The following is a 9,626-nucleotide window of genomic DNA, read 5'->3' as shown; positions in this document are numbered from 1 at the left end:
CTGTGTCTCTGTATAGGTGTTTGCGTGATTTTGTACCTTTCAACCCTTTTCTGTGTGTTTCTATCTTGATCTTCCTCTGGCTATTTCTTATTCTTTGTTGTTCCTTTCTTGTCTGAATCTGTTTTTTCCTCTCTCTCTTTTTTTAATTAAAGGATAATTGCTTTACAGAATTTTGTTGTTTTCTGTCAAACCTCAACCTGAATCAGCCATAGATATACTCATATCCCCTCCCTTTTGAACCTCCTTCCCATCTCTCTCCCCATCCCACCCCTCCAGGTTGATACAGAGCCCCTGTTTGAGTTTCTTAGCCATACAGCAAATTCCCGTTGGCTATCTATTTTACATATGGCAATGTAAGTTTCCATGTTACTCTTTCCATACATCTCACCCTCTCCTCCCCTCTCCCCCTCCTCCCCTCTCCCCATGTCCACAAGTATATTCTCAATGTCTGTTTCTCCATTTCTGCCCTGTAATTAAATTCTTCAGTACCATTTTTCTAGATTCTGTATATATGCTTTAGAATACGATATTTATCTTTCTCTTTCTGACTTACTTCACTCTGTATAATAGGTTGTAGGTTAATCCACCTCATTAGAACTGACTCAAAAGCATTCCTTTTTATGGCTGAGTAATGTTCCATTGTGTATACATACCACAGCTTCTTTATCCATTCATCTGTTGATGGACTTCTAGGTGGCTTCCATGTTCTAGCTATTGTAAGCAGTGCTGCAATGAACAATGGGATGCATGTGTCTTTTTCAATTTTGGTTTCCTCACAGTATATGCCTAGGAGTGCAGTTGCTGGATCATATGTTGGCTCTATTCCTAGTTTTTTAAGGAATCTCCATACCATATTCCATAGTGGCTGTATTAGTTTACATTCCCACCAACAGTGCAAGAGGGTTCCCTTTTCTCCACACTCTCTCTAGCATTTATTGTTTGTAGACTTTTTGATGATGGCCATTTTGACTGGTGGAAGTGATACCTCACTGTAATTTTGATTGCATTCCTCTAATAATGAGCGATGTTGAACATCTTTTCATGTGTTTGTTAGCTATCTGTAAGTGTTCTTTGGAGAAATGTCTGTTTAGGTCTTTTTCTCACTTTTTAATTGGGTTGTTTGTTTTTCTGGTATTGAGTTTTATGAGTTTCTTGTATATTTTAGAAATTAATCTTTTGTCAGTTGTTTCATTTGCTATTTTCTCCCATTCTGAGGGTTGCCTTTTCACCTTGCTTATAGTTTTCTTCGCTGTGCAAAAGCTTTTAAGTTTAATCAGGTCCCACTTGTTTACTTTTGTTTTTATTTCCATTACTCTAGGAGGTGGGTCATAGAAGATCTCACTTTGATTTATGTCATCAAGTGTTCTGCCTATAGTTTCCTCTAAGAGTTTTATAGTTTCTGGTCTTACATTCAAGTCTTTAATCCATTTTGAGTTTATCTTTGTGCATGGTGTTAGAAAGTGTTCTAATTTCATTCTTTTACATGTAGCTGTCCAGTTTTCCAAGCACCATTTATTGAAGAGGCTGTCTTTGCCCCATTGTATATTCTGCCTCCTGTGTCAAGTATAAGGTACCCATGGGTTTATTTCTGGGCTTTCTTGTTCCATTGGTCTATGTTTCTGTTTTTGTGCCAGTACCATACTGTCTTGATGACTGTAGCTTTGTAGTATAATCTGAAGTCAGAAAGGTTGATTCCTCCAGCTCCATTCTTCTTTCTCAAGACTGCTTTGGCTATTCAGGGTCTTTTGTGTTTCATATGAATTGTGAAATTTTGTGTTCTAGTTCTGTGAAAAATGTCATTGGTAACTTGATAGGGATCACATTGAATCTGTAGATTGCATTTGGTAGTATAGTCATTTTCACAAGTTGATTCTTCCTACCCAGGAACATGGAATATCTCTCCATCTGTTTATGTCATCTTTGGTTTCTTTCATTAGTGTCTTATAATTTTCTGTGTACAGTTCTTTTGTCTCCTTAGGTAAGTTTATTCTTAGATATTTAATTCTTTTTGTTGCAATGGTAAATGGGATTGATTCCTTAATTTCTCTTTCTGATTTTTAATTGTTAGTATATAGAAATGCAAGTGATTTCTGTGTATTGATTTTGTATCCTGCAACTCTGCTAAACTCACTGATTAGCTCTAACAATTTTCTGATACTATCTTTAGGGTTTTCTATGTACAGTATCATGCCATCTGCAAACAGTGAGAGCTTTACTTCTTTTCCAATCTGGATTCCTTTTATTTCTTTTTCTTTTCTGATTGCTGTAGCTAGGACTTCCAGAACTATGTTGACTAATAGTGGGGAAAGTGGGCACCCTTGTCTTGTTCCTGATCTTAGGGGGCATGCGTTCAGTTTTTCACCATTCAGAATAGTGTTTGCTGTAGGCTTATTATATATGGCCCTTACTGTGTTGAGGTAGGTTCCTTCTATGCCCATGTTTTGAAGAGTTTTAATCATAAATGTGTGCTGAATTTTGTGAAAAACTTTTTCTGCATCTATTGAGATTATCATATGGTTTTTATCTTTCAATTTGTTAATATAGTGTATCACATTGATTGATTTGCATGTATTGAAGAATCCTTGCATCCCTGGAATAAACCCAGCTTGATCATGGTGTATGAGCTTTTTAATGTGTTGCTGAATTCTGTTTGCTAAAATTTTGTGGAGGATTTTTGCATCTATGTTCACCAGTGATATTGGCCTGTAGTTTTCTTTTGTTGTGTTGCCTTTGTCTGGTTTTGGTATCAGGGTGATGGTGACCTCGTAGAATGAGTTTGGAAGTGTTCCTTCCTCTGAAATTTTTTGAAAGAGTTTTAGAAGGATAGGCATTATCTCTTCTCTAAATGTTTCACAGAATTCTCCTGTGAAGCCATCTGGTCCTGGGCTTTTATTTCTTGGAAGATTTTTGACCACAGCTTCAATTTCAGTGCTTGTAATAGCATTGTTCATAATTTCTATTTCTTCCTGGTTCAGTCTTGGAAGATTGAACTTTTCTAAGAATCTGTCCATTTCTTCCAAGTTATCCATTTTGTTGCCATAGAATTGTTCATGATAGTCTCTTATAATCCTTTGTATTTCTGCACTGTCTGTTATAACCTCTCTTTTTTCATTTCTAATTTTGTTGATTTGATTCTTCTCTTTTTTTCTCCTGAAGAGTCTGGCTAAAGGTTTGTCAATTTTGTTTATCTTCTCAAAGAACCAGCTTGTAGTTTTATTAATATCTATTATTGTTTCTTTCATTTCTTTTTCATTTATTTCTGCTTGGATCTTGATGATTTCTTTCCTTCTACCATTTTTTTTTGTTCTTATTTTTCCAGTTGTTTTAAGTGTAAAGTTAGGTTGTCTATTCAATGTTTTTCTTGTTTCTTGAAGTAGGATTGTACTGCTATAAACTTCCCTCTTAGAACTGCTTTTGCTGCATCCCACAGGTTTGGAGTTGTCGTGTTTTCATTGTCATTTGTTTCTAGAAATTTTTTGATTTCCCTTTTGATTTCTTCAGTAACCTGTTGGTTATTTAGACACGTGTTGTTTAGTCTCCATATGTTTCTTACACTTTTTTTCTTGTAATCGATATCTGGTCTCATAGCATTGTGATTGGAGATGTTTGATATGATTTCAATTTTCTTAAATTTACTGAGGTTTGATTTGTGACCTAAGATGTAGTCTATCCTGGAGAATGTTCCATGTGCACTTGAGAATAAGGTGCATTCTTCTGCATTTGGATGGAATGTTCTGAAGATATCAATGAGATCCATCTCATCTAATGTATCATTTAAGACTTGTGTTTCCTTATTAATTTTCTACTTTGCTATTCTGTCCATTGGTGTGAGTGGGGTGGTAAAGTCCCCTACGATTATCGTGTTACTGGCAATTTCTCCATTTATGTCTGTTAGTGTTTGTCTTATGTATTGAGGTGCTTCTATGTTGGGTGCACAGATATTTACAATTGTTATGTCTTCCTCTTGGATTGATCCCTTGATCATTATGTAGTGACCTTCCTTATCTCTTGTAATCTTCTTTATTTTAAGGTCTATTTTGTCTGATATGAAGATTGCTACTCCAGCTTTCTTTTGCTTCCCATTTGCATGGAATACATTTTTCCATCCTCTCACTTTCAGTCTATATGTGTCTTGAGGTCTGAAGTGGATTTCTTGTAGACAGCGTAGATATAGGTCTTGTTTTTGTATCCATTCAGCCAGTCTGTGTATTTTGGTTGGAGCATTTAATCCATTTACATTCAAAGCAATTATTGATATTTATGTTCCTATTGCCATTTTCTTAATTGTTTGGGGTTGATTTTGTAGATCTTTTTCCTCTGCTTGTATTTCTTGACTATATAAGTCCCTGTAACATTTGTTGTAAATCTGGTTTGGTGGTACTGAATTCTCTTAACTTTTGCTTGTCTGAAAAGCTTTTTATTTTTCCATCAATTTTGAATGAGATCCTTGCCAGGTACAGTAATCTTGGTTGTAGATTTTTCCCTTTCAGTACTTTAAATGTATCCTGCCATTCCCTTCTGGCCTGTAGAGTTTCTGCTGAAAGATCAGCTGTTAAAAGTATGGGGTTTCCCTTGTATGTAACTTTTCCCTTGCTGCTTTTAATATACTTTCTCTGTGTTTAGTCTTTTTTAGTTTGATTAGTATGTGTCTTGGCGTGTTTCTCCTTGGATTTATCCTATATGGGACTCTTTGTGCCTCTTGGACTTGATTAACTATTTCCTTTTCCATGTTGGGGAAATTTTCAACTATAATCTCTTCAAAAATTTCTTATACCCTCTCTTTTTCTCTTCTTCTTCTGGGACCCCTATGATTTGAATGTTGGTGCATTTGATATTTTCCCAGAGGTCTCTGAGGCTATCCTCAGTTCTTTCCATTCTTTTTACTTTATTCTGCTCTTCAGAAGTTATTTCCACCATTTTATCTTTCAGTTCATGGATTCTTTCTTCTGCTTCAGATATTCTGGTATTGATTCCTTCTAGAGTATTTTCAATTTCAGTAATTGTGTTGTTTGTATGTTTATTCTTTAATTCTTCTAGGTCTTTGTTAATTGATTCTTGCATTTTCTCCATTTTGTTTTCAAGGTTTTTGATCATCTTTACTATCATTATTCTGAATTCTTTTTCAGGTAGTCTGCCTATTTCCTCTTCATTTATTTGGACTTCTGTGCTTCTAGTTTGTTCCTTCAGTTGTGTAGTATTTCTCTGCCTTTTCATTATTATTTTTTAAACTTATTGTGTTTGAGGTCTCCTTTACCCAGGCTTCAAGGTTGAATTCTTTCTTCTTTTTGGTTTCTTCCCTGCTAAGTTTGGTCCAGCGGTTTGTGTAAGTTTCGTACAGGGTGAGATTTGTGCTGAGTTTTATTTGTTTGTTTGTTTTTCCTCTGATGGGCAAGGCTGAGTGTGGTGGTAATCCTGTCTGCTTATGATTGGTTTTGTATTTTTGTTTTGTTTGTTTAGATGAGGTGTCCTGCACAGGGTGCTATTGTTGGTTGGGTGATGCCAGGTCTTGTGTTCAAGTGGGCTCTAACTATCTGATACTCCCTAGGGTTAGTTCTCCAGTAGTCTGGGGTCTTGGAGTCAGCTCCCACTCCAAAGGCTCAGGGCTTGATCTCTGGTCAGGAACAAAGTGGTTTGTTATGGCATTAGTGAGATTAAAACAAATACCCCAAATCAAGAAACCAAAGATGAATCCCAGACAAATGGCAGTTACAAAATCAGGCAAATAATAATAAAAATAATGGAATACACACATATGTATATACACACATAAGCAAAGTCAAAACAGTCCAACTAAAATAAAGTTCAATAGATTGACCTGGTGAACAAAGGAAATCAAAAATTATATTTACCAGAACAAAACTAACTAAAGGACAAACTGGAAAACAAAACTAAAGCAAGGTGCCATTTGGGGAATAAAGCAATGAAAACAAATCTAGCAAATATGTTGAGAGGACAGGAAGAAAAGAAAGAATAGATATACAAAGTTAAATAGAGGTAGGTGAAGAAGACTTATATTCATTAAAGTTTAACTGCAAGGGGAAAAGAACAGTAGGAAAGGCAAACAAAAGAATAAATGTAGAAAAAATATAAGAGGTTTAAAAAATTAAAATTATAAAAAGAAAAGAAAACAAAGGAATAAAGAAAAAAAAGAAAGGAAAACTCCACAGACTGCAGAAGCCCAACGTAGAGGCAGAGGTTTATAACAACAATAAAAAGTGTGACTGAATATACACATATACACATACACCCATAAGCAAAATCAAAACAGTCCCACAAAAATAAAATACAATAGATTGACCCAGCAAACAAAGGAAACCAAAAATTATATCTACCAGTTAAGAACAAAACTAACTAAAGCACAAACTGGAAAACAGAACTAAAGCAAGGTGTCAATTGGAGAATAAAGCAATAAAAATAAAACGAACAAATACATTGGAGGAAAGGAAAGAAAGAAAAGAAAGAAAGAATAGAAATGCAAAGTTAAATAGAGGTAGATAAAGAAGATTTATATACAGTAAAAATTAACTACAAGGGGAAAAGAACAGCAGGAAAAGCAAACAAGGGAATAATTGTAGAAAAAATAATAGGTTTAAAAATTAAAAAAAGAGAGAGAGAGAGAAAAAAGGAGAACTCCCCAGAACTGTAAAAGCCCAACATAGAGGCAGAGGTTTATAACAAGAATAAAAAATGTGACTGAGGAAAAAAAAAAGCTCAAAAGCTTAATTAGATTTCATAGTGCCAATAAAATCGACAACTACAACAAAGTGGGGGGGGAAAATCCAAAAGAATCTACAGAACAAGTCAAAACACAAGAATAATAAATGTTTTTCTTGAGTCACTGCTGTCAGAGTCCTTTCCCTAGCTGGGAGTCACAGTCCACCTCACCTACCTCGGATGCCCTCCAACATTGTGCTGATCTCTGGAGCTGCTGTGGGGGCATCTGAGATTCTAATCTGGTCCTACTCCTGTGTGTTCTTGCCTCCGACGTCCACAGCTATCAGAATTAGTGAATTTTCTTTTGTGGGAGCTCTCAATGTCCTTTTATATATTCCACAGACACAGATTCTGCCTAGTTGATCACGTGGATTTAATTTGCAGCTTATACAGCTGGTGGGAAGGTTTTGAGTCTTCTTCCTTAGCCACACTGCCCCTGGATTTCAATTGTGGTTTTATTTCCACCTCTGCATGTGGATCATCCACTGGGGATTGCCCCTGAGTCTGCCCTGAAGGACTTGGGTTTGCCCCCAGTGAGGGCCAGGTGTGGAGGTGGTGCAGCTACTTGGGTCATAGGGGTTCTGGCAGCACCAGGTACTCAGGAGAGTTGGCGGCTAGGGCAGCAGGAAATAGAGTGCTCTAGAAGGGTATGGTAACCAGTATTGGCCAATACACTCCAGTATTCTTGCTTGGAGAACCCCGAGACAGAGAAGCCTGGCAGGCCACAGTCTACAGGGTCACAAAGAGTTGGACACTACCGAAGCGACCCTGTGCGCATGGATGCAAGATATTTTTTTGCTGTGGCAGCTCTGCCTCCGTGAGAGTTGAGCGTGAAGGTGGCACAGCTGCTTGGCTTGTGGGGTCCCTGGTGGTGCAAAGTGTGCAGGGACACAGACCGCGTCTACCCCAGGAGTTATGGCCTTATCAGAGTCTTTGTTCCAGACTCTTGTAGCTGGCGATCAGACGACCTCTTTGGCCAGTCTTTCTCCCTAGCTCCGCCCATTCAGGCACTTAGAGGGCTCCCTTGCCTAGAGTACTTCTCTGTTGTTTGGCAGGTCAGGCACATAGACGGGCCTCCCTGGCTGGGGTCCTACTCTGTAGATTGGCTCATCAGGCACTTAAAGGGGCACCCTGGGTGGGGTCCTGCTCTGTAGTTCAGTGCATCAGGCGTTTGACGGGCCAGCCTCTCTGTTGTTCAGCAGCTGATACTGGTGTGTGGGGAGAGGCTATGGTGATGGCTCCACCGCCTACGCATGACTCAGCAGTATCTCCTTGCTTCCATGGCTGCCCAGCTTTCCTCCACAGGCATTTCCCACCACAGTCTCCTCCCTCATATCCCCTAGATCCGTCTCTCCACAGTCAACAGCAGCCCTCTCCCTGGGATTGCTCCACAATCCCTAAACTCCAGCTCCCAGCTGCTGCACCTTCCAAGGGACCTGCGTCCCTGCCTGCGGTGTGTATGGCTGCAGCAAGGACTGTCTGATTCTCCTCCCATTTAGGCTGCCACAGATCAGCTGTTTCACCCTCAGCCTTAAATGTTTCTCCTCTGACTCAGACAGTTGTCCCGATGTGGGGATCAGACCTCTGCTTCAGTTCCCCCACCCACTGAGGGCAGGTCCAGTCCTACTAACACTCCTGCTTTTCCCCCTAGATCCTTTGTCCTACCGAGTTTTGCGTGGTTCTGTATATTCTTTTCTGCTGGTCACATACTCCTGTCCACTCTCAGCTGGTGGTCTGCAGGCACTTATGGGTCTAAAGGTGTATTCCTGATGTATCCATGGAAAGAGATGTACTCCAAGTCCACCTACTCCTCCACCATCTTCCTCCTTTCTCTTTATATCTATTATCTCATTTCCACACATCCCATCTCTTACCTTTTGTGTGTTTCTCTCTTTCCTTCCATGTGAATATGTGTGTGTGTTGATGTGTTTGTGAGCCTGGTGTCTGTGTTTCTTAAAGGCTTCCTGATATTTCTGTCTCTATTTCTCAACAAACCAATTAATTTCTCTCTCTGGTGACACTAGTGGTGAAGAATCTGCCTGCCAATGTGGGAAGTGCAAGAGATGTGGGTTTGATCCTTGAGTCGGGAAGATCCTCTGGAAGAGGAAATGGCAACCGAGTCCAGTACTCTTGCCTGGAGAATCCCATGGACAGGGGAGCCTGGCAGGCTACAGTCCATAGGGTCGCAAAGAGTCATACATGAGTAAAGTGACTTAGCCAGCATGCACACTCTTTCTCTGACTTGCTCACTCCTCCCACCCCATATTAGTTGCTGACACCAACATGGGGGTCTGGGACTCAGATTTCAGAGCCTCATGTTCTGAGGAAGGAGGGCCTCAGATGATTCTCAGGGAAGGAACAGGTTGAAAATCTCAGGGGGCTCCTGAGTCACCTTGTCCGGATGTGGTAGGAAACGCACTGGACTCAGAGCCAGAGCATCAGAGCCCAAGTCCTGCTTCTTCTGCTTCCTGTGTGACCTTGGGCAAGTTGCTCAGCCTCTCTGACCCCCGGTTTCCTCATTAGTAAAATGAGGCTGCTGTAGAATTGGAGGACAGTGCATGGCACTGGGGGGCACAACAAATAGAGGAGGAGTCAGGACTCCAAGGCAGCCCCAACATGGCCTCAGGCCCACAGGGAAATGGTAGATGGAGGAGCTGTGGCGGCCATGAAGGAGCCTCGGAGGCTTCCTGGAGGTGGTGTCGAGACAGGCTAGGGGGCTGTGGGGAGAGGGCAGCAGGAGGTTGATGTCTTGTCCCCCAGCTTGGCTCAGGTCTCTCCTTCCCCTGCCCTCAGCACTTCCCAGTCCCCTCCCAGGGAAGGCCATTCCCAGGGGCTCTATGGAGGGGGAAGAGCCAGGAACCAGGCCTCAAAGTTGGCAGAGGGACCAAGACCCTTGAATCCAACCTGTCATC

At 40.2% G+C, this 9,626-nt stretch overlaps 1 long non-coding RNA gene across 1 annotated transcript; it reads right to left on the bottom strand.

The window, feature by feature from the left end:
- Positions 1 to 5,069: 5,069 nt before the first annotated feature.
- LOC145543741 (uncharacterized) lies at positions 5,070 to 7,570 on the bottom strand. Its single transcript, XR_014081009.1, has 2 exons — positions 6,890 to 7,570; positions 5,070 to 5,611 (listed from the first exon to the last, which is right to left on the bottom strand). It is a non-coding gene; the product is annotated as an uncharacterized LOC145543741 (long non-coding RNA).
- Between the last annotated feature and the right edge of the window lie 2,056 nt (positions 7,571 to 9,626).

This window comes from Giraffa tippelskirchi, chromosome 3 (assembly GCF_054371585.1).
Source record: "Giraffa tippelskirchi isolate mGirTip1 chromosome 3, T2T-mGirTip1v1.2.pri, whole genome shotgun sequence".
Lineage (NCBI taxonomy): Eukaryota > Metazoa > Chordata > Mammalia > Artiodactyla > Giraffidae > Giraffa > Giraffa tippelskirchi.
This window is presented reverse-complemented; position numbering and strand designations above follow the sequence as displayed.